At 53.7% G+C, this 25,760-nt stretch overlaps 1 long non-coding RNA gene across 1 annotated transcript; it reads left to right on the plus strand.

Annotated features, from left to right (window-relative positions):
* Positions 1 to 11,115: 11,115 nt before the first annotated feature.
* On the plus strand, positions 11,116 to 15,306 carry LOC144302197 (uncharacterized). The gene is made up of 3 exons (XR_013369044.1): positions 11,116 to 11,428; positions 12,552 to 12,630; positions 15,191 to 15,306. It is a non-coding gene; the product is annotated as an uncharacterized LOC144302197 (long non-coding RNA).
* Positions 15,307 to 25,760: the final 10,454 nt, after the last annotated feature.

Here is a 25,760-nt window from a genome sequence, read left to right on the forward strand (position 1 = left end):
TAACACTGGATTTTAGTGAAAAGCAAATTAACTTCACCACAAAGTAACACCACACACTTAATGGAGTGGTTACAGAAAGAAAAAACCAAGATCCTGCAGTGATGGTAACTCACTGAAGGTGGCACAGCCGTGTTGGATTCAGCTTGGACGTTTATCAAGTCAGATGATTCAATTATTAGCAGTCCCACTCGCATATTTGTCCAAGAACAATGGAAACTGATGTTCACAGTAAAACCTTTATGTGAATGTTTATGGTGGCTTTATTTATAATTAAACAAAACAACCAACTGGAAACAGCCCGTGTGCCCTTCAGCTAGGGAATAGATGAACCAAGTGTGGGGCCTTCTTACAGTGGAATACTCAGCAGCAAACAGCAAAGAAGCCACACAAATGAAAACATGACTGAACATAAGGTCCACCATCCTGACTGATAGAATTCTGCACTCAGAAAGGTACATACTTCATGATTCCAATGCTATGACATTATGGAAAAGTCCAAATAATGGGCACAGAAGATCTGTTGCTAGGAGCTGGGGGTGGGGAGCACAGATTGGCTACAAAGGAACATGAAGGAGTGCTTTCAGGTGATGGGATGTTCTAGATCTTGATTATGGTAGCAGTTTCATGACAACATATGCTTATAAAACTCATAGAACTTTACTTCAATAAACCTTGCAAAAGAAAATTCCCAAATGGAATTTCTAGATAGCAAATAAAGATTAAATAAATAAAGACAAAAAAATAAAAAAGGAACTCCGTGAGATGTAGGGCCATATCCGGCATTCTGGCACAAATGGCAATGCTGCCCTGGGGACAGTGGAGAGAACAATAGTTGAAGAAATAGTGGGCAAAGTATTTCCACATTTGATGAAAACAATCCATAAATCCAAGAAGCTTAGCAAATCGTAATCAGAAGGAATGTAAGGAAAACCATATAATAATACATCATTATTGAATTGCTAATATCAAATAAAAAGAAAACCTAAAATACAGACAGAGAAATAAGACTCATTCCTCAGAGGGACAGAAACAGCTGCACACTTATCAGAGACCATCAGCCCGAAAAACAGTAAAACCTCTTTACGGTGCTGGGGAGAACTGCAACCTAGAAATCTACGTTCAGTGAGAACATCTCTCAAAACTGAAAATGAAAGACAAGAGCTGAGAGAATTCAAATGGAAACACAGATCTACATAAAGAGATGAATCAAGCTAGAAATACTAACTTTTTGGGTAAATATAAAAGATATTTTTTCCTCATGTAAATATCTTTTTTCAAGAACCATTTAAAGGAAAAATAATAGCGAAGTATGATGGTGCTCATGGCATCTGTAGGACTGCAGCGAGAGCATGTCAGCACAAGGATGGAAGCGGGCATTCATGAGGTTCTTGCAAACATCATGAGAAGCCAAACTGTGATGTCAAAGTGTGTACTATACACATTAGAAGCCAGCCACCAAGAAAATAACAAGATATATGTAATAAGCCAATAATAGAGAAAAAGATGCAAAATTTCAATAATTAATTTAAAATAAGAATACCAAAAGAGGAAAAAGGAACAATGTATTAATATGATAAATAGAAAATGAAAGACAAAAAAGAAAAAGAAAAAAAAGAAAAAAAAAAGAAAATGAAAGATAAGATGATAGATTTAAATTCAGTCTTATTGGTAATCTCAGCAGGTGTACATGTGCAAATGTCCTGGTCAGACAGCAGAGAGTGTCAGATTGTATGAAAAACAAGACTTGAGGCACCTGGGTGGCTCAGTTGGTTGAGCATCTGACTCTTGATTTCAGCCAGGATCAGGATCTCAGGGTCCTGGGACTGAGCCCCATGGCAGGGAGCCTGCTTGAGATTCTCTCCCTCTTCCTTTGCCCCTTCCCCCACTCTCTCATGCTTTCTTTAAAATAAATCTTTTTTTTTTTTTAAAACAAGACTCCAGTATATGCAGGCTATAAGAAACCCATTTTAAATGGTGACAGGGTAAGTGATAGAAGATATATCATTCAGACAATAATCAAAAGAAAGCTGGAGTGATTATACTAATATTGTCAAAGTAGACTTGGTCCCTAAGCATTACCAGATGTAAAGATGGATGGGTTAATTAATCAACAACAGATGACAATATTAAATCTCTATGCATTTAATAACAAAGCTTGAAAATACACAAAGCAAAAATTTATAGAACTACAAAGAGAAACAAAGATCATGATTGTAGATATCAATACTTCTCTTTCAATAACTGATAGGAAAAGTAGGCAGAAAATATTAAGGATGCAGAAGATTTGAAAAACACTATCAACCAAATTAATCGATATTTATAAAACATAACCCCCCATATCAGCAGAAAATGCATCTTTTTTAGGTTCACATGGAATGTGCACCAAAACTGACCATATTCTGGACCGGAAGATGAGTCTCAATGTATTTCAAAGGATTTAAGTCATAGAAAATATGTTCTGGCCAGAGTGCTATTAATCTAATATTTAATAACAGAAAGACATCCAGGGAATCACACAAATAATTGGAAATTAAACAGCACAATTCTAAATAAACCTTAGGACAAAGAATGCAAAAGGGAGAGTAGAAAATACTTGAACTATGGGAACTAACATGACATATTGACATGCATGGAAAGCCATTAAAGCTGTACTTAGAGGGAAATTTACAGCAGTGAATGTTATATTAGAAAAGGTGAAAGGGGAGGGGAGCTAAGTTGGAAAAATCAGAGAAGGAGAAAAACCATGAGAGACCCCTAATTCTGGGAAACAAATAAAAGTTTGCAGAGGGGAGTTGAACACGGGGATGGGGTCACTGGGTGAGGGGCACTGAGGAGGGCACGTGATGGGATGAGCACTGGGTGTTATACTATATGTTGGCAAATTGAATTTAAATTTTAAAAAATGTAAAAAACGAGAAAAAGGTGAAAGGACTGCAAACAATGATCTTATCTTTTACCCAAAGAAACTAGAAAATGGAGAGCAAAATCCAAACTATAAAAAAAAAACAGTAGAAATAGGGAAATGAAAAAACCTAAAGGCTGGTTCCTTGAAAGGAGCAAAGAACCTGGGTGATTCAGTGTCTGCCTTTGGCTCAGGTCGTTATCCCAGGGTCCTGAGATCGAGTCCTGCATCAGGCTCCCCACAGGGAGCCTGCTTCTCCCTCTGCCTGTGTCTCTGCCTCTCTCTGTGTCGAAAGAAAAAGAAAGAAAGAAAGAAAGAAAGAAAGAAAGAAAGAAAGAAAGAAAGAAAGAAAGAAAGCTATGAGATAGATGAATGTCTAGCTAGTCTGATCCAGAAAAAAGGAACAAGATGCCAATTATTAATACCAGAAATTTTTTTTAAGATTTATTTATTTGAGAGCAGAGGGAGAGGGAGAAGCAGACTATGTGCTAAGCACAGAGCCCAACTCAGGGCTTAATTCATGACCCCGAGATCATGACCTGATGCAGAATCAACAGTCGGATACTTAACCAACCGAGCCCCCCAGGTGCCCTAGAATGTCAGGAAATTAAAGTTTAACACCAGATACTGACAAGCTCAATGACCTGCGTGTAGCCGAATTTTCCAGTGCCTCTCCATGGCTCCCCCACCTCCCTTCTGCTGGCTGCAGTCACATCCCAAGGCACATGCTCACCTCTGCCCACTGGGCTCCTGTGCCAGCGAACACCAGCCCACTCGCCTCTAATGCAGAGCCACCCAAGCCGCAGCAGGATGCCTGATAGGAAGGACAGTCTTCAAGCTGCTTCCACCTTCAGGAGAATCAAGGTGCCTCTCCAGGGAAGGTTCACTAGAGACTCCTAACTCTGGGAAACGAACTAGGGGTGGTGGAAGGGGAGGAGGGCGGGGGGTAGGGGTGACTGGGTGACGGGCACTGAAGTGGGCACTTGACAGGATGAGCACTGGGTGTTATTCTGTATGTTGGCAAATTGAACACCAATAAAAAATAAATTTATTATTAAAACAAAATAAAACAAAAAGAAAACACACTGAGGAGGTAGACCAGTTAAACCAAGGGCATGTGTACCCAGCGGGATGGGGTTGATTCAGGGACGAGTTTCTGGTGAACCTTCACCTGGATTGGGATCGAAGTGGCACCTCCGAAGAAGGCGAGCATGAAGCACACAGTGACCTGGGGAGCACCGAGTCCCCTGGGAGGGCTGGACGCTCTACTACACTCACCTTGTCACATAGATGCCCAGAGAGGGCATGTGGCGAGGAGAATTGTGGGAAGTTATTGGCATAAATTTGGGGAGGGAAGACCTTGTCTTCAGCAAGATCCAGACTCCAGAAGTCAGAAGAGAAGAAACCAAGCAGGCTCGTGTTAGCAGGTGGAAGGCCACACCCTGGGCAGTGAAGAGGCAGCCACGAAGCAACACGTGGCCCAGACGCTGCATATTGGAGAAGCGCCCTGTGTTCCCCACACTGCTTCCTTCCGACACCGTGGCCCGCTCCGTCTGCCCCAGGAACCAAATCTCCAAACCCGACTTCCAGACAGGCTCTGGTCAGGAGGGAGGGAAATCAGATGTCTGCCCTCCTGTTGTGGGGAGGACAACTGTCACCTCAGTTCTGCGTCCCCCAGGGGAAGTGGCAACCGGGTCCCCGAGACATGGTCTCACACTGCTAGGGTGGCTCCCTCTGCGCTGCTCCCCGGGGTCCTGTCCGTCCTCTTCTCTCCCCTCCACAGGTGCCGCCTCAGAGGGCAGGGGCTGAAGGTCAGGCCCACGGTTTCTCCATAAAAGTCGTGGACAGCCCACTGGGGCCTCGGCAGACCCTCTGGACATAGGACAATGTTGCCATCAGCACGTTCTGCAGCACGAGACAGACTGGGCGGGAACGCGCACACACACAGGGACCGTGACATCCTGGTGACGATTGCAGGCACGCAGAAGGCATCGCAAACCCCGACGGTCAGACACGTTGACCGAGAACTGGGCAGAAGACGCGAGGAGGGAGTGTCCAAGAGAACACACGGACGCATCACAGATCTCACTGGAAATCAAGGAAGTGAGAAGAAAGTAAAACTGAAGCACGCGTTTGGCATCAGATTTGCTGACATTGGGAAGAGAATGCCCTGCAGGGGGCGGGGGGAAGCTGGGGGTGTGCGAGGACACCCGTCCACTGTGGTGGTGGTGCCTACGCAGGGACCGCGTAGCAGCTCCCACGCACAACATGTGTGTCCCCCCCAGACCCACTTTACGGCGTTCGTAGTGAAATACGTGCACACGAAGTGGGTCCCAGGAGGCCATTCTTAGAGCAGTGTGTGTCACAGCAGAGACCTCGGGCGGTGCCATGGTCAGAGCCCTTGGAAGAAGGACACGGCCTCTGGGAGCCTCGGGGCAAGGACGAGTCTTGCACCTGGAAGAAAGCCCCACAACAGTGTGCAGAGTGTGTCTTTGTCTATGTGAATATTGAACTCTTGCAGATCTAACCACATGTCCTTCCAAGTAAAAATATTTTGGAAACTGTGTAAGAAACATTCTAGAGCAGTACATGTCAATATAGGGGTCACAGGCCCTCCTCACGGGGGGTGGAACAGGCGGGAAGGACATGAGTGGCACACTCTGTTGGGACATGGTTTGCTTTACTCTGTGTTTGAGGAGTTAGGTTTGTGTGTCTGTAACTGACACATGAGAGAAGAATGTAGAAATCTGGGAACAGGATGCTCGCTAAAGAGAACTGGGGCCACGTAACCGCTGCGCAGAAGTGAGGCCCTGCCACCTCCTGGCCTCAGGGTGCAGCTTCCTCCTGGGGACCCGCGCATGCAGACCCCGTGTGTCAGACGCCAGCGTGCTCGTGGGGAGGTCACCTGGGTCTGAGCTGGTTTCCAGGGTTTCAGCCCCACGTGCCCCGCCGGAGCCTGCCCGCACCCTGCTTACTCACCCTGCACTACTGCCTCCTGTTTGTGATTAACCTGCTGCGACCGGAGCCCTGATGTGCCCCCTGCACTCCCCCTCAGATGGCTGAGCCTCCCTGCAGCCTCTCCTTTCCCATCCCCTCTTTTCCTGCGGGGACCACAGGACCCACTGTTTTGTCATTGAGGCATGGCTCATGCACGACGTGATGACTCATGTGCACCCCTTGAAGGTGGTCACGCTAGGTCTAGCTGGTGCCTAGCGCCACCCCTCATTAGAGCAGCTGCCGAGTGTGAAATACGGTATCATTAGCTATAGTCGCCATGCCGTACATTGATCCCCAGGACTTACCTATTTTATAACTGGAAGTTCATGCACGTGACCCCCTTCGCCTACCCACCACCACCACCACCACCCTGCCTCTGACACCACCAGTCTGTGCTCTGCATCTCTGAGCTCAGGCTTTGGACTGGTTTGGTTCATTTTCCACAGATCAGATCACACAGCATTTGTCTCCCTCTGACCTAGCGGTATCCCCTCCAGCTCCGTCCACGTCGTTGCAGATGCCACGATTTCATCGTCCTTGATGGTGGAGCAGTAATCCACTGTGTCCAGCTCACCTCTTCCATGTCTGTCCACCGTGCTTCCCCTGGGCAGCTTCCACATCTGGGCTGCTGCAGATAATGCTGCCGGGCACCTGGGGGTAAAGTGTCTTTTCCAATCAGGGCATCCGTCTCCTTTGGGTAAATACCCAAAAGTGGGATTGAGGGGTTATATGGTATGTCTATCTTTTGTGGGATGTCCATACTGTTTTCCCGTGCAACATTTCTTTTTTTTTTTTTTAAGATTTGTTTATTTATTTATGATAGAGAGAGAGAGAGAGAGAGAGAGGCAGAGACACAGGAGGAGGGAGAAGCAGGCTCCATGCCAGGAGCCTGACGTGGGACTCGATCCCAGGACTCCAGGATCATGCCCTGGGCCAAAGTCAGGCGCTAAACCGCTGAGCCACCCAGGGATCCCCTCGTGCAGCATTTCTTTAATCGTGGAATGTGAGGGGAGAAGACAGACATATTCTACTCTGTTTCTCTAACCCTTCGGTGTGTTTGAGCTGCTGTGCCATCAGCTTCTCCTAATGAGGTCTCTTGTTTGTCTAAGCAGAGGTGGCCAAGCCCCATCACTGCCTGTTCTGGCCAATAAAGTGTCACTGGAACAGCCACGTTCCTGCCTTTGTGTGGCGCCAGTGAGTACTTTCACACTGCATCGGCTGACCTGAGCCATTATGACGGAGGACCCAAAATGTTGGCTCTCCCGCCCTTTACAAGAAACATCTGCCAGCCTGGTTCTAGAACACTCTCTCCAACAGGTGCGGCCTCCGAGCATAGGGGCCCCTGTCATCTGTGAGCACCCGTGACAGTTCAGCAAGCAGCGTGCATGGAAGCTCTCTGGTGCCTCAGGCTTTACACTTCGCTCCAAGGCCTGGGAACAACAGGCCATGGAGTCACACCATGTAAATAAACAAAAGGAAGATTTAAGGAAAATGTCACAAGCTTCCTCTCCTCTCTTCAGTGTTTGCATTCCCTAAACCCGACTGAACACATGCGTGCTGTTGATTCCCGTCACACTGAGCATGCTGTTCAGAAACACCTGATTGTCTGGATGCTTCCAAGTAGAACCTGGTCCTTCCTGTACTCAGGCCGTTTGGCTTTTTGTCATTGTTGCAAAGTTTAAATATTGAAATGAGGGGTCACCTGCGTTGCCCAGTGATTGAGCATCTGCCCTTGGCTCAGGCCGTGACCCCGGGGTCCTGGGATTGAGTACTGCATCGGGGTCCCCGCAGGGAGCCTGCTTCTCACTTTGCTTGTGTCTCCGCCTCTCTCTGTGTCTCTCATGAATAAATAAATAAAATCTGGGACACCTCAGTGGCTCAGTGGTTGAGCATCTGCCTTCAGCTCAGGGCCTGATCCTGGAGTTCTGGGATCGAGTCCCACATCAAGCTCCTTGCATGGAGCCTGCTTCTCCTCTGTCTGCTTATGTCTCTGCCTCTCTCTGTCTCTCATGAATAAACAAAATCTTTTAAAATAAATAAATAAATAAATAAATAAATAAATAAATAAATAAATAAATAAAATCTTTTAAAACCAAATAAATAAATACATCTTGAAATGATGTGTTTTCCGTAAATTTAAATTTTAAAGTCTTTAACAGCTCATTGAACCTGTCTTCTCAGGGTGGTAAAACACTACTTTGGGAAGAATGTGAAGGGCACATCCGTCTTGTGTTTATAAAAGCATCTAACAGAGTAACTGTCGGCAGCTCCCTCGTCCATCTGAGTGGCCAGGTGGGCAGCAGGCCACATCACGCAGTGGGCCAGCCCACTCTTCTTTGCCACAAATGGGTACAAATGTAAGATGGACACTAGTTGATGTGGTTCATTGCTTGGACTTCCAGGGTGGCCTTACCAGAGGCCGCGGTGACCCAGGGAAAGTTGATAGTGGATTGGTTCCTCCCATAACAAATTACCAGACTTGGCTTAAGGCAATGAAACTTTATTCTCCTTGTGATTTCATCTCAAGATCCTTAATTACAATCTGCAAAGACCCTATTTCAAATAAAGTGACACCCTGAGGTTTGGGGTAGACAGAAATTCACCGAGCACACGATTCAATCCTCTACAAGGGAATACAGACTATTTTTGAAAGTGATGTGAAGTCATTGCTAATAGATCATGTATCTGCACTGTTCAAAATGCAAAACATGCCTGACGATGTGGTGTTTGCCTTACTCTTAAACTCCAGGCCCAGGCCTGTCCCCGGAAGTGGGCAAGATGGCCTTAGGAGGGTGAATGCCCAAGCGAATCCCTGTGACCCCTGCCCTCTTCCTGTTCTGCATGCCCACCCAGACCTGAGAACACGCTGCACAGGGTGCCCGTGTCCCTTTTCCTGTCCCAGGCACCTTGGCCTCTGGTTTCCTCGGCAGATTGGGAGAGGAATGTGTGAGCCTTGTTTCTGATGTAGGGCATCTTTCTGCATCTGTACAAATGTTTATTTCCTGTCTCCTTTTCTGATGAATAAAGCATTTTGACCCTTTAGCCATTTGTAATTAGTGGTTGTGATTCCCACTTAGAGGTCAGTCATTTTTTTCCCTCCAAATGTGCCAGTTTTCTTTTTCTTAAGAAGCGTGAACAAAAGAACAAAGAGCTGTTTTGCATTGCGTGAGACGCAGACCTCGGCTGTGTTGATATTCAGAAGCAGAGCTGCCAGAGAACTGCCCTGGTGCCTCTGGTGTCCAGCCAGGCAGCTCCCACATGTGGGCTTCAGACTCGTTTCCCCCTTTGGCCACAGCATGAAGGATTTGGGGGCTCGATGCGTGTCTTCCCTTACGCAGCAATGCCAGCGTACAACACAGGCTAAATCCTGTGCAGAGTCCTAGCAGGTCAGCTGCTGTCCCCGCATTCCGGTGTGTGGCTTTGTCCTCAGCCTCTGTCTCAGGTACAGTGTTTCTTAGGCATGGGATCACTTCTTGCAAAACTAAGCCATACTTGTTTACTGGCAACTTCTATCAGTTTGATTACCTACTGTGTTGTTGGAGATAGAATAACAGATGGAGTCTTTTCTGCTCAGTGAATCAAAAGTTGTGAATCTTCATTTATTTATCTGCTCACTCAAATATTTATTACACTTTTATTTTGCACCATATACTATACTAAACACACGGTGCGTGTATGGATTCGTGCATTAGAAGAGTCCTGCTTGATCACCTGAAGATGTGTAGTCAGCTATATATTCTGTGCGCCGCAGGAGATGGGCTGGAACTCGTAGTGGTTTACCCAGAATACTCGGTGTACTGCCCTTGTCTGTGGAGGAAGGCCATGGGAAGGCACTGGGAGCTGTTACAACAGCTGTCCACGCCTGGTCTCTTCCTGTCCTGTCTCTCACCAACAGTTCCAGGTGCTTGGTTTCCATGCACCACTTGGCACAAGGCGGTGGCTGGAGCCCCAGCTACCACAACCAACATTCCAGGCAGTCAGGCAGGGAAAGGCTGGAGGACAAACCAGATGCCCACCCATCCTCGGTGGGCCTCCTCCTCGGCCTCCCTTGCCCTCCCTGCCCCCTCCAAGGCCTAAACCTGCTCTGGGCTTCTCTGCTCTTTTTCTGGCCAGGGTTTTCCAGACTCCCTCTGTTCTCCAAATGCCCCCTTCTCAGATGACACAGAGGTGAGTTCACCTGTCACGGGGGTGGGCACAGATCCGTAAGTCCCAGCTGCCAGCCGCCATCTCTGATTCTGCCGTCTGACTGTCTTTCCCTCGGTTCCCTGCGAATTGGGACCCGGGCTGACAACAGAGCCAGGCCTGAAAGGGGCTGACGTGGGAGCCATGGCATCACTGTCAGGTTACTGGGCGGCGGGCAGAGAGAGGACAGAGATGCACAGGTGAGGCTGGGGGTGTGCATATCCAGCCCACCCATTCTGCTTTCTCTCGGGAGGGAGGCTCCATGCACAGCCTCGGGCTTGACCCCACGACCCTGTGAAGCAGATGCACAGGCTCCTCTGCATCCTGCCCTGGGCGGGGCTTTAGGGCCTATGAGGGGGAGGCTCCGGCCCGAGGTCTTCTCAGGGTGCTCAGCTCCGGCTGCCAGCGGGCCATGGGGCAGCTGACCCAGACCCGAATGTCCGGGGGAGGTCCCCACCCACACCCTGCATCAAGCAGCGGCTGACATCCTGACTGGGCCCTTTCCTGGGACTGACACTGGCAGCCAATAAGAGCGGACACGTCTGCAGGTGGAACAGGCTCCCTGCCAGCATTCTTGTTGTAGGGCACCTGCCGGGTGCATCCTGTGAGCTGTGCGGATGCTGCGGGGCTGCCCAGCTCCCTGGGTGTGGGGCACAGTCGGGGTCGCTGCAGAGCAGACAGATGGAGGGACCTCTGGTCCATGGCCTCAAGAGGCTCCGGTGGGCAGAGTGGAATACAAGCCAGGGACATTCTGGGGAGGACACCATCGGGTCCTCCGAGACACAAGGTGGCCTGCTGGGGAGGCTCGGGGGCGCCGTGCTGCCCGTCCCAGATATGGCTCCTCGCGATGGGCAGGCCCTCGGGGGAGGCTGCAAGCCTGTCCAGGGCAAAGGCAGTTCTCTCCAAGGAGAGTGGCCCTGAGACTGCAGCGGAGTCGCCCTCTGCCCTGAGAGTCACAATCACGACTGTGAGGCTAGCCCTGACCCGTACGTCTGGCCTGCCAGCCAGCTCTACAAGGTGCAGCCCTGCGGGTCCCCGACGTTCTGGGAGCCGGCTCCTCCCTGGGGCCCCTGAATGTGCTGGCTGCCCTGGCCCTGCCCACAGGCTGACTCCCACTGGACAGTCTGTTCCTCACAGCTCCCAGGTTGGCCCCACACAAGGAGCCAAGGGTGGGGGGGGGGACCAAGAATCAGGTGCTGCTGCTAGCCACGCCCCTCAGCACACAGATGGCACCCGCCCCCTGCAGCCCTGTCCTGGGGCACTCACCCTGGGGACCTTCAGCGGCAGGAGAGCCATCAACGGTGACCCCGAGCCACTCCTCCCCCCCGGCAGAGAGGACATTTCAGGGTGAGTTGCCCAAGAGCCCAGGTGTGGGTCTCTCCAGAAGGGGCCATGACCCCGGCCACAGCCAGCTCGAGCCGGCTACTGTGGGGACAACCCGGGAAGCCCAGCGGGCTGGGGTGCGGGATAAGCAAGTGCACTTGCTGAGCACACAGCACTGTGCTTGGAGCGTCTGCACCCCCCAGACTCACAAGCTAGAGCCCCCACCCCATGTGACACCCTGAGGCAGGCTCTGGGAGGGGCTGGTGTCGACGGTGGCAGGGTGGTGTGTGGTCTGACATCACCCCGAGGGACACGGAGAGCTTTCCCACTGCCCTGGGTGAGCAGAGGGAGCAGGGGTGTCTGCAGGCTGGGAACAGGCCCCAACTCCCAGCCTCCGGAGCTGCAAGAAATGCACGGGCATCTGGGCCGCCCAGCCTGTGCCGTCCTGCCGTGCGGCCAAGCCAAGAAGCATACTTAGCCTGAGTCCTTGAGAAATTCGGAGCACCCCAGGGTCTTGCCTCCCCGGCACACCCACCAGCCCAGGGGGGAGCCCACTGAGTTCATCCCCACTGTCCCCAGAGCTGAGGACGCCTTTCCCCAAGGCAGGCTGACGCCTGCACACCCATGGACCGCTTCCCTCCTGCCCTTGTCCACGCTAGCGCCACGGCCTCTCCCCGTCCGACCACAGGGGCGGACTTCTGGCCTTGTCCTCAGATGAGCTCTTAGAAAAGACACTTTAAGTTTGATTATAGATTTTACATGGATTTTAAGGCAAAAATTCTCCTCTTTTCATTGTAATACGACAACAAAGTGAATTTGGAGATATTTATCCAGAGCCGCGACAGTGGGCATTGTAGTCAGCGGGGCCGCTGAAAGTGAGTAGCTCAGCATTCTGGAAAACACGTGATGGATTTTTCATTTCTTCCCCTTTTAAGGGTCCTCCTGCTGAGAACGCGCTGTGGCATGTGCAGACGGGATTTAGTCAGACTCCCCAATCTCACTCTCTTTTTTAATAAACCAGCGTAAAGTAGAATTTATTTACATAATGCAATGATCCATGAAGGTTACCATAACACCGAGGACCACATTAACCGCTTGAGTGGAATTCATTAGAAATTAACTACCACTTAAATTAATTTTCCCATAGTCACAAGGCTGTAATGGCGGGAGAAGGGACCGTCCATCAGCAGTGCTGACAGGGGACCTGTCACCACCGTTATTTATAGGTGAGTGCATTAACCCACGGAGCAGGCGCACTGGGCCCAACCTGGAGCCTCCAGACTCATGAAAGTCTGCCTCAGAGACCCCAAAATCCCTTATTAATAAGTAATCTGGCCTCCCTCACCCCACCTGTCCATGCTGGGCCGGGACCAGCAGGAGGGACCCTGGTCACCATGACCTACAGATGAGGGGTGACTGTTTTAAAAGCCTCATTGTAAAACACTTGTTATAAGCAGAGCTAGTGGGAGTCGTGGCCTTTCCAGGGCCCTTCAGGGACGCAGGGCATGCAGCCCCGCACACGTTAACTACTTATTGTCATCTGCGGGGACCTTGGGGGACACAGCCATCCCAGGGGCAGGGACAGCTTCAACGATGGATGAGTGTGCAGTGAGCCGCTGGGTCTCCTCTAGAAGGGCAGAGTGTGTGTGTGTGTGCTTGCACACGTGTCATGGTGTGGCACACACATATGCACACACACATGGGCTGCAGTGTCCGTGTGCAGTGTCTACAGGCATGTGGGTGCACAGTATGAGGTGTGCACACATGGTGCGTCTGCGGGGGGCAGTCCCAACTGCCCAGGGCTGCTGGTTTGGGAGTGTTCAGGAAGGTGGCCGGGAAGCCATGCTGGGGCTGCCACAAGGTCTCTGCTGCCGGCTTCCCGGCCTCAGGCTGCCTGCGTGGCCAGCAGGCATTTCCGGACCTGGGATCACACACCCTGTCTGGGTGGGGTTGGGTGTGGCTGTCCTGGGACTGGGGACACAGCAGTCTGTCCTCTCCTCTCCAGGCCAGGGAGCTCAGTGGTGGGGAGCCACGGCTTGGAGGGGTCCCCTGTGCCTGGACCCGCCGTCACACTACATGTGTGTGCACGGGAGACAGGGAGAGCGTCAAACACACCACCCCTGTGGGGACCCGTGGACCCGTGGAGACCAGTGTAGGACCCTGTGTGGGACCCATGTGGGACCCCATGTGGGACCCCATGTGGGATCCCGTGGGACCCATGTGGGGCCCCGTGTGGGACCCCATGTGGGACCCATGTGGGACCCCATAGGACCCATGTGGACCCATGTGGGACCCCGTAGGACCCATGTGGACCCATGTGGGACCCTGTGGGACCCGTGTGGAACCTTAGAGAGCTGGGGCATCCCAGGTCACCTCCTGGGGTCGAGGTCAGGGCAGGTGAAAGGCCTGGGGAAGAAGCCATGGTTTGACAGGGGCCTGGACGGATCCTGCGTAGAGTTCCCTGAGTAGGTCGTCCGCACTTCCCACCTGAGGGTAAGCACAGTTAGGTTGGAGCTCCAGCTCCTGCTCCCAGTTGTGGGAAACCCCAGCGATCCAGAGGCAGCCGCAGAGAATCTAGGGAGGCTGCGAGGCCCCCAGAGGGGGTGGGATGGAGTGGGGAACCCTGGCCCAGGTGACTCTCAGCCCCCAACCACGTGTAGGACTGGAGCACAGGTGTGCAGGCTGTCCTGTGATGGGCCAGGGTGCCCATCTACATCCTGAGCTGGTCCCCCAGCCCTAGAAGGACAGACCCCTCCCCCCAGAGTGGGCTGTGGAAGGGGGACTGGAGGCCAGCAAGAAGGCCCCCAGGGTCTCCCCAAAATGACAATGGGGTTCAGGGCTCAGAGATCCAGACCTGTGGCCCCAGGGCCAGTGATGGAGGTGCAGTCCTGGGGAAAAGAGAGGAGACCTCCCAGGCTGAACCCCAATCAGAGCCCCTCCTGCCAGGGCCACAGCTCCACACCCTGGAAAGCGCAGATGTGGGCCAGCCTTGGGCCAGACCCAGGATGGGGATGTCTGAGGCCAGGTTGGAGAGGAGACCCCCAAGATCAAGCTAATGCAGGCTGAGGAAGCAGGGGCTGCAGAGGTGCAATGGGAGCCAGGACAGGTGACCCCAGGATGTCAGCACCCCGCTCTTCGAAAAAGTGCCTCTGAGAACTGGCTCTTCCAGCCCTGACTATGCAATGCCAGCTGTCGGGGCTCACTTCCCGGGGGGCGAGGACCCGACAGTGCAGATAGATTGCCCAGGGTCTGTAGCCCAGCAGCCTCTGGTCCCCCAACCTGTCCACTCTGCTCGGACCCACTCAGGGAAGGGGCTCTGTCCTGATAATGCCGTGGGCTTCTCAGGACCTCACTGCACCAGATGCTCTGCAGTGGGGTCTTTCCAGAAGCAGACTCCCTGATAAACCTCCCTGTGCCTTTCCAAGGAGCTCCCTTCAAAATGTAAGCATCTTCGGAAGATCTCTAGAAGCTCTGGAAAGAGCTCTCAGCCCAGGGGTGCTGGCGCGTGGACACCAGCATAGGCACCCATTGTTTGCTGCTCTGGCCTCTCCCTCGCCGGGCCGGGCGCCGGGGCCTCTGATCTCTGCGTGGTTATGATTAGCCTGCACCGTGTGCTCCCCCCTCATGCAGAGCTGTTTTCTTCTCCAATTCTGCAAACTGGAAAGAGCACATAGCCCGAGGCCACCAGAATAATGCAGGTGTCACGCGTTAAAAAACATATTTGTTTTGTGTCCTCCGAGGACAAATGATAGACATGTAAAAATGTTTTCCCCGCTTTTCTTCCAGGGAATACTTAGTTTAGAATTAACTTCTGTCAGAGGAAACACCGGAGCCTGTGCCGCGCCGTGTTATTTCCCACCGCGTCTATTTTAGAGGGAAAACGCTGCCCGGTGTTTGACACGTGTGATTACAAGTTTACAGAACCCACTTACGTTTGTGCTGTTATTACTGTTTCTCTTTAGGAAAAGCTACTCATTAGAACCAAACAGAAGCTTTCTTTCAGGAGAAACAAGGAGATGCGGGGAATTGGCTACCGCCAGCAGAGCGAACCTAATACCTCCGCGGGTCTGGAGAGCGGGCGCCCCAGGGCTCCCAGGAGCAGAGACAACACCCTGCCCCATGCGGGGACCCCAGACGCTGGCCCCCAGGGGAGAGGGGCACAAGAGCTGAGTCCTCACTTCCTCCTGGGAAAATGCACACAGACGACACCCATGTTGTGCACACATATACACGGGCACTCGCCCATGTGTGTGCACACGCACTCACAAGCATGTACCATATACGCACACACACACATGTGCGTACATGCAGCCACACCTGCCCCCTTAGGGCCCAGGGGCTAACTTGGGACAGACAGCAGTGGACAGATGGTCTCGGGCGCAGCTGGTTCTGAGCTCATGGCAACCCTGCCTGTGGCCACCATGGCCCGAGATTACCCACAGCTACAGTGCTTCTGGCTGGAGGGTAGAGGGAGCCCCCAGAGCTGCTCGGGGGGGCACAGCCCCAGCCCAGCCCAGGCTCAGGCCAGCCGCCAGGCTCCTGCAGCTGCCCGTAGTCCCGCCCCTTCACAAGTCACCGTGTGTCCTGGCTAGCTCGGCCAGATCGGGAGGTTAAACAGCAGACGTTCACATCTCCCCATCCTGGAGGCTGCATGGCGAGAGCCAGGTGGGTTTCCCCGGGGCTTCCGACCCCAATGTGCGGATGACTGCCTTCTCACTGCGTCATCCCATAGACGTCCCTCAGTGCCAGCTAACTCTCGGAATGCTTCCTAGAAAAATCATGTCCTAGGCCTCAGAACTGAAAAAAAAATGAGCAAGAAGTGTCTCGGTCTGCAGGATACATACCCCCACGTCTTTCCCCGTAAGACAGAATGTGAACAAACTGTGGGTGTGTGGAAAGGCCTTGCAGAGGAACCTCCAAAGGATGAAGCGCCGGGCTGCCTGGGGTCCTGTACTCATCCTCACCTGGGAGATGGGACAATTAGGGAAGAAGAGAGAGGGGACTGAGGCCCAGATAGCCCCCTGTGGGGTCCGGGACCAGGGGTCTGAGGTCTGCATCGAGTGGACCCACCCCTAGCCCTCTACCTGCATCCTTGCCTCCCTGCTGCTCAGCTGTGGGAGCTGGAGCAGAATGGTGTCCACACTGGGACAGAACAGCCCCACTGACGCCCTCGGCCGTGCCTGGCCATGGATCACTGACCACGGGCCATGGAGCCACCGACCACGGAGCCATGGAGCCACCGACCATGGAGCCATGGAGCCACGGAGCCACACAGAGGTCGATGGACAAGCTCAGGCCTTGCTTGTGTACTGAGCCAGCAGAATAAATGCAGGAGGTGATGAACTGAGCTCCCTCCCTGACCAGACACGTCAGGATGCTGGCAGGAGGTCGGGCACCTTTGCTGAGGATGGTTCATGAGGCCTGGAGGTCAGCACGGAGCCCCCTACCCCCCTGCCCCCATGTCAGGAGCAAGGAGGCTGCTGCTGCCGTGGTGCTGGCCACTCAGGGCTGCCTGCCCTCAGCCCCCACACCAGCCCCTCATCTCCTTAAATCTCCCATCCTTGCAGGGAGTCTCCAGAGCTCAGCTCCACCTTGGGACCACAGTTCTGCGGCTCCCATGCGAAGGGGCCTGGCGCCAACCTGGACACTGTGCCAGTGCAGGCCGACCTCCGGTCCTGAGGAGTTCTCTGTGGCTTCCCGCTCACCCCCTGCATGTCTGAGCTGAGGGTAGACCACCCACAGGCAGGGTCTGGATTCCCCGTCTACACTCCAAGTTGGAAACATGGGCACCGCTCCCGGATGCAACACACAGCCCCTCTCTCTCCGGCCCCTGTCTTCCCTACATGCCTTGCCATGTCCACCTCCATGTGGGCGGGCCGTGGGACCCAGACATCACCCTCCCAAGTCCCTGCTGCCGCTGGGACCTGCCTTCCCCCGCCCCCCAGGTTGAGACCTGCCCCTCTGGCACCATCCACCAGACACACACGAGATCCATGCAAACAGCTGAAGATGCACATGGGCTTCTGTGATCTGTGTCCTGACTCTCCGTCCCTGAGGCCCTCACGGGGGTGCAGGGATCCCCCGCCACTCCACTGACAGCCCTAGGGCCACCCTGGCCTGAGTAGCTCTCAATGGACACTGTTGATCTGCATAAACCCAGTGAAGTGGCCTCAGTGAGGGGAACTTGTGCACATGGGTCAGAAGCCCCCGAGCCGGTGGTCCAGATGGAGCGTCTAGCTGCACAAGATCTAATCTCCACAGGGTTTGCTACTGTAGGAGAGAGACTTTTTCCATAATTTCTTCTCATGACCAACCAAAATACCTGTGAAAAACTGAGATACCTGCTTCTGCTTCAGAAGAAAACGTAAAGAAGGCCATCTGATTTCTCAGACTTTTAATTGACAAGTTCTGTGTGTAGAACACGGACCCTAATTGATAAAGGCTGCACTGTCTCCTCGTTTAGAGCTCTGGGGTTTTCTGTTTGTCAGTGATCCCGTTCTAAATCAACTTTACATTTTCTGTTTACCTGTGTATTTTATTTTATTTACAAAAGTAAATTATTACATGCCTAGAAACCTAACAGATTTAATTAGGTATTAGTCTCGACCTCGATCAAGAATTTTCCCCTTTCTTCTTAAAATTGTTCTATCATCCTTCTAACCTGCCTGCATGGGGGGCAGTTCAACTCTGAGAGCACAGAGATTTGTAAATTGTGTCAACCTCATCTTCGTGTGGTCATGTGCAATTGAACAGAAATTGAATTTTAGGGATGAATAAATAACAGAAAAGCTTGCTTTTTCCCTGAGTTGTCTGAGCCCTCAGAAGACAAGGGGCCATGAACAGGCCGGGGACAATCCAGGTCTGCATGCTGGGCCCTGGCAGTCTGTGATCTCTTGAGGCCACAAGGACATGCAGGACTGTCCTGGGCACGGGTCCTAGAAGGGGGGGACAATTTGGACGCTGGGCCCCTGTGGTCCCACCACACCCGGACTGCAGACCCTGGCAGAGAGCATGGAGCACCCCAGCCCTTCATCTGGCACCTGAGACTGAGACGACCAACGACCCGCCCTGCCATGCAGACGCATGACCTCATGACCTGGTTCTAGCCCACCTGGGCTGTGTTAGTCAGGCTGTTCCGGAGACCCAGAACCTGTAGTGTGTATGTTGGCTTTTATAAATCTGCACACAGATTTTAAGGAGATGGCTCACGTGATGATGGGGTTGGTCTGAAGTCTGTAGAGCAGGCTGGCAAGCTGGAAATTCAGGGAAGAGTTGATGTTGCCTGCCTTGAGTTCAAAATGTGAAGGGCAGACTGGCAGGCCAGAAATTTGGCAGGACTTCCACATTACAGTCTTGGGAAACTTGTCTTTGTTCTTAAGGCCTTCAATTGGATGAGGCCTGCCCATAGTACGAAGACTAATCTGTCTTACTCGAAGTCTACTAGTTTAAGTGGTAATTACATCTTAAAAATTACCTTCACAGCAACATCCAGACTGATATTTGACCCAACAAATGGGCACCATGACCTACCCAGGTCAACACATAAAATTAGCCATCAGATGGCAATGTGGCCACATTGGGAGCTCCAGGAGCCATTTTGCAACCATGAGGAACCAAGGACAAAGGAAAGGCTGAGGGATCGTGGACCAGCCTATGGGCTGGGGAGAAACAACCCCTGCGTGTCCAGGACACTCTGCTTGCTTAGCCTTGGGGGTCTTCCATGCTATGGAAGTCGGTCGCAACATCCACCTTCCTGAGTACAGGCGATGGCTGGAGCAAGAGCACTGTGATGAGCTTTGCCAAACCCGTCCTGCCATCAGCCAGATGTGGCACCCAGGGACCCAGCAGTGCCTCCCAAGCTGTCCTGGCGGGAGCCACAGAGAGCCAGTGTGCTCTGCACGGTGCAGGCAGGCCCCGACTAGGGAGCTGAGAGGGGCCAAGCCGCAGCCTCGCCAAGCCTGACTGCCCCTCAGCGCAGCCTCCTCCCTGTAAACGCAGCAAACTGACCGTCGAACCCTGGCGGCATTTCTGCAGCTGAAACCTCACTCGGCCACGTCGTGGTTTATTCTTCCTTTAGTAAACCGGTCAGGCTCTGACTTCCACAGACGTGCAGGCGATGTGAGTCCAGGGCCTGCTGGGGGGAAGAAAGACGTGTGGCTACATTGTTCCTACCGTGCCCGACATACCCACTGGATGAAGGGGGCGACCCCTGCCAGCAGACAGGCGAGCCTTGGGGCCTGACCCAGAACAAGTGGCGCAGGGCTCACCACCCGTTACTCTGGGGCGACACTGGCCTCGCTGATGAACACGCTTGCGGCAGGAACCGAGAAGAAGTCGGAGCAGAAAGGTGACCCAGAGGGGAGTGCTCCCAGGAGGATGCCTGGATGCCTGTGACGCTGGATGCGCAGCGGAGCTGGAGGCCCTGGCAGGGAAACAGCAAGGAGGCTGCGCCCAGGGCACCTGTCAGTGTGGGTCCAGCTGCGGCCACAGAACCCAAGGAGGTGGCCCCATTGCCTCGCACACTCCCAGTTAAAAGCATCTTCTTTCCTTCACTCACAATTTTTTCTTGCACATCAACATCCTCTGAAGGTCACAGGGTCGGTCCATGTGGCTTCCCATCGCAGGGCTGCCCCCCGCCCCTGCAGAGCTGTTGATTCCACGTCGCGGACACCCCAGTCAGGGCGGCACTAACCACAGGCGCCTGCAGACAACGCCCTGTGGCCCAGGGGACTTGCTCGGGCTTGCTGACCCCAGTGGCCGCAGGAACATCAGAGGGATGGGACAGGCCCGTCCTGCAACTCCATAGCAGGGAGCCCTACCGCGACCCCCGCGTCCACAGAGCCCGCCCCCCCACCTCCTATTCAGGGTCCGTGTCTCGGTGCTTTCTCTCCAGCAAGGGAGGCTCAACTTCTTAGCCATTCAGTTTCATTTCAAACCAACACATGCTCTTTCTGCAGCCAGGAGGGAGTGTTGTTTGTTCTAAAAGGAACAACACACAGAGCTGTGACATAAACACAAATAATTGGCTCTGTGACATTCTTAATAAAAAAAACATGTTGATTTTGTTGTAGTGGCAAATTTATAGCATATTTTTCTGCTAAGTGAGAACAAATGTGATCTGGGTCGCAGCTCCCGTCAGCATCCCAAGATTGCCCCCTATGGACACGGGGTTTACAGGGACCCGCTTGGCGGGGGGCCTCCAGGGGCAGGTGCCCCGAGGGGTCAATGCGGCTTCTCCCTGATGCTTTCCCGGGGTCTCCATGGAGTCGGGCTCTGGGGCTTGGTTCCTGTGCAGCCCCTTGTCGCGTAGCCATCGTAGCCCTCGGACGTCCATGGGGGTCCCCAGGGCAGCAGCTATAGGCTCTCAAGAAGCAGCAGCATCAGCAAGTGCCCAGGACTGCAGAAAGCTGTGTGTGGACTCCCTCTGCGTGCAGTGGACAGCCGGCCCCCATGCCTGTGTCCAGAGAACAGGTCCCCACACAGGGGGGACAGACCCACGGGGGCGGCCGAGGGCTGGCTCCAGGGTAGCGGCGAGCTGCCATCCTGACATGCAGGCTGAAAGGGCAGGATGGATTGAGAGGGCAGCTGGTAGTCTGTCCCCACAGGCTTACGCCACCGGGTGCTCAGGGGTCCCATGGCAGGCCCACCAAGTGACTGTCCAAGACACAGCATGAGGGACCAAAGCCAGGGCCGGGGCTCCAGGTGCCACATCCACATCTGAGGCAAAACCACTCACAGATGAGGACAAGCCAGGCAGCTCAGCCCACTCCGCCGCCCACCCCGGCCCCCAGCCCCGAGCAGGGCCGACTGCTCGATACCCGGGGCTGGTCCGTTGGGAGTCTGCACCAGGCCCCAGCACTAATGCCACAGATAGCCCTGGGCCGTCGGGCGCCAGGAGGTTGCACGCAAGCCAATGGTCAGCCCGAGGAACCAGGAATGGCTTTTGGACATCCTCAACGGGGAAGGGCCCTGGTGAGTTCCTACCCGAAGGGCTCGTCATGCAAGAATAAGCACGCAGAAGGCCAGGCTTCCCCCACGGCCCTCCGGTCAGCAAGGTCCTCTCTGGATGCTGCCCCCACTCGGCCCCAGCTGCTCTGACCCCGCATATCTGCACCACAGGCAGGAACCCACAGACTGGTCAGCATTCTCTGGGAAGGGCGAGCTGCAAGGGGATGATTTAGGAAGACCCACCCATGTGCGCCTGGAGTCAGGCCGGACCTTCCAGGCTGGTGCTGGTCAGGGTCGGGGCAGAGGTCACAGCATGGAGACAATTCTGAGGCCTCCACGACCCCCACCCCGGGGCACACGGGTCCAAAGGGATCCAGGAGTGAGCCGGGGGCTGGGTGTGAGTGTCGGCGGGCAGCTGGTGGGGTCTCGGCTGCACAGGGCACTGCTGCTGGATCCGAGTCTGAGACATGCCGCTGGACCCTGGGTCCACCGTCGCGGTTCCACGGAGAGTTAGCCACATGCATGGCTGTCTACCTCCCAGCACCTCCTGCTCGAGAAGGGGCTAAAGGCTGAGCCCAAAATGGGAAGAGGAACCCTTCCACTAACCCCCACAGCAGAATCCAGCGCCCTGGCCACCCGCGTTAGGGTAAGGCTCCATTGTTACCTCCGTGAAGGTTTGCATTAGTGGGTGGCACCTTCTGTTGATTTGGGGGCACAGGGCTCTGCGTTTAGGGGGACACGCAGATGGGTGTTGCGCCAAGCAGGAGTGCCCCCACCCCAGGACATGAGTCCAATGGCTTTGGGGTCGGCAGCATCATCGCCGGACATAGGGGTGCAAGAGAGGTTCTTGGGGCATGTTGCTGCAGGCTGGGGGCTGCACGTGGCCCAGGGCTGAGGTCTTCCCCACAACCCTCCCTGCAGGACCCTCTGTGGGCAGGGCCCCTCCCCACCCAGCCCCTACCTAGTGGCCTGAAGGTGTGGGACGTCCAGCCTGGGCCCACAGGGAGGCTCCACAGAGAGGACAGAGCTGGGCCTAACCCTCTGCCTCCAGCCCAGCCCCAGGGACGCCAGGACCCCTGCCAAGTCTCCATCCCCAAGGGTGCACCGGGGCGGCCCTTCCCAGGCACGACAAAGCAGGCCTCTTTGGCAGGCACATGCGACTCCATGGGCTTCCCAGCTGCACCCCTGGACACACCCTGAGCTCCAGGGCCTGACGTCAAGTCACCCCCCGGGGTTGCTTGGCCCAGGGTCTGAGCAGAGGACTGGTGAGGTCAGCCACCGACAGAGGGGACAAGGTGAGGTGTACGAGTACTGTGCGAACCCCTCACCTTGAGATTCCTTCAGAGGAGGCTTCTGAGTGCAGAGGGCTAAGGCCACTCCCTCAGAGTCCACGTCTTGCAAACTCTAACCAGGGGCCCCACTGCGTAGAGGCACCAGGACAGAGCACCATGTGGTGCCATGAGCCCCCTCCTCTGCTAGACAAGGGGCCCTTCCTCCCCCACCTACAGGCAGGACCCTCCTCCAGATGCCATAACCCTCTAGCTACCCTGCAAGGCAGCTCCAGTCCAGAACGTTCCTACACGAAGATGTGTTTACTAAGGACTTGTCCTTTGTCCGAACAGCTGGTGCAGCTCTGCTCACCCAAACCCAGGTCTGCGCAGGATGACAAAGCTGGCTGTCACATCCACCTGCCGCCGTGTCACGATGTTTTAAACGTGGTGGGTCAGGTTTCTCTCTTAAGAAATTAAACCAAATGTGGCTTTCGCTCTGGTACCCAGTCCCGCAAGCTCTGCAGGCTTCTCATTATGAAACTGAACACAGCAAAACATTTAATTTGCATGGGATTCCATTTTGCTCTGTTGCCAAACCCCATACAAGAAGAAGAAACATTTTTTTTCTTTTAATTTAATTATCAACTTTTTGCAAAGAGTGAGCAGTCTGTTCACATCCTGGATGAAAAGTGTATTTGGGGATAATGGACACTCAAGAGCTCAAGTAAGGTGATTTACCGACCACATCTTCAGACTTGAACTTACTATGAATTTTTAATACTTTTCAGTAACATGTTGCACTTGGAAAAACAAACACACAATGGTTAGAACGGGAGGGCCAGGCTGTCGGAGGTCAGGAATATGGGCTCTACCACTTTCTCAGAATGATTGAACGTGTATTCTGTAACCCTCCTTATACAAAATAGCATAAAAGCACTTTTCTTCCCAGAAGTATCCTGTCCTCCATGCCAGGCCCTCATCAGGGTGAGGGGAGCAGGCCGGCCCGGGTGCCCAGAGAGGTCAGCAAGCTCCCAGCCAGCAAACACTGGGCTTGGGGGCCTCAGCACAGCATGCACTGCCACAGTGCCACAGCCACAGCTGACTCGAGGTCCTTGGTCGCAGTGCCCCATCTGACCCCACAGGCCGTGAGACTGAGCCAAATCTGCCCCACACCGCACACCTGAGCACGCCCGGGCAGTGGAAGTGCCAAGCTCAGGCCTGTCCTGGTCAAGTCCCTCTGGCCCTGCACCCAGAAATGTCTTTGGGGTGCTTTCCAACATCTCCCTGGAGATGGTCATGAGAATCCAGGAGGAGACCCCTTGTGAGAGGTAAAGTGTGCCAGCACATGCGTGCACACTCAGACATGCACAGATATACACACTCACCCCCCACAGGCACAGTTGACCACACACATGCTCATGTACACTCACCCCACGTGCATGCACACTCACCCACATACATGCAATTATGTGCACACATGCACGCACATATGCACACGTACATTCACCCACTCACATACACATATAGACACACACAAACTCTTGTACACTCACCACCCACATGCACACTCACACACACACACACAGTCACCCCCACATGCATGTATACTCACCCACACACGTGCACATGCACATACCGCCCCACACATACATTCACCCACATGCATGCACATATAAATGTATGCCCATACACACGTTTACTCATCCACACATGTGCACAGATATTCATGCACACTCATACACTCACCCCCCACAAACATGTACACCCACTCACACTCAAGCACTCACTTATCCACACATGCATACTCACCCACACACATGCACATACAGACTCATGTGCACACATACACACACACACACACACACCCCTGCTCCAGCTGACCCAGCAGTCCTTGACAACCTGAGTGGGAGGAAAGCATATTTTTTGCAATCACCCTCTATTAGCAGACTCTGCAGCCTTGTGCCCACATTGCTCTGCACCTGCTGCAGCACACACGCTCCCCAGGCCCAGGGAGAGCAGGGTTTGGGGCCCCTTGGGCTGATGGCATCGCGCTCAGAGTTAGGGAAGTGGAAAGCTGCTAACACTCCCTGGCAACGAGTGGCAGCAGGCCCACACGCGGACGCGGGAATGAAGCACCTGCAGATTCTAATGTGGAAGACGTGAAATGTCAGGCGGTGGCAGCTCGCTTCTCAGAGGGGGCCCAGCCTCCGAGGTGGCCACCCAGATCTGCGGAGCAGGGGTGAGGCCAGTGGGTGGGTATCTCCCAGTTCCCGCGATGCTGTCCCTAGCCTCAGCCGCGCGCAGAAAGGGAGTTCCGAGTTTAAGGACGGCCACTCTCTTAGTCTTTTCACAGCATAGAATTTAAATGATGTAGAAGTTTAACACATGAAAAGTGAGAGGCATCTTTACACTTTCCAGCAAATCACTGAGTCCCTCCGAAGTGAGCTCCTGACAGCTCTGCGTGTATTCTCCTGGTTCTTCTTGTGCATGTGGCATGTGTCCACTGCGTGTATGTGCATGCGTGTGTGTACTTGAGTGTGCATGTGTGCACTGTGTGTGAGTCGAAATTTTTTTTTAAGTATAAATGGCTCTTACTATTCTATAATCACAGAGGGAGGCCTGGAGTCCTCCTCGTGCCGTGTCTGCATTTCCTGGGACAGGGGCTTAGGTTCTCGTTCCATATCTGTGTGTCGGGAGTGGGTGGGGTGGCCCTGCAGTCCTTGTGCCGTGTCTGCGTGTCCTGGGAGGGGTCCTGGGGTCCTCATGCCGTGTCTGTGTGTCCTGGGGGAGGACCTGGGGTCCTTGTGCCATGTCTGCATGTCAGGGGGGTGGCCTGTGGTCCTTGTGCCTTGTCTGTGTGTCCTGGGGGGTGCCAAGTCCATTAACAACAGTGGTGGATTTGCGCTCCATGGTACTACAAGGGCCTGTTTCTCAAACCCCTGAGGGGCTGTGGGTCCTGAGCAGGCAGACGGGACTGGACACTCGCAGGCTCAGTCCCCGGGCAGCAGATCTCAGGCCAGGCAGGTGCTCTGTCACAAGAGCGGACTCCACCTCCTCTGGATCTGCTGCCTTTCCTGAACAGACGTTTGCTCAGTGTCCAGAAAGGTTTGGGAGATGCCTGCATGTCTCCTGCCCCC

This window comes from Canis aureus, chromosome 31, assembly GCF_053574225.1.
Source record: "Canis aureus isolate CA01 chromosome 31, VMU_Caureus_v.1.0, whole genome shotgun sequence".
NCBI lineage: Eukaryota > Metazoa > Chordata > Mammalia > Carnivora > Canidae > Canis > Canis aureus.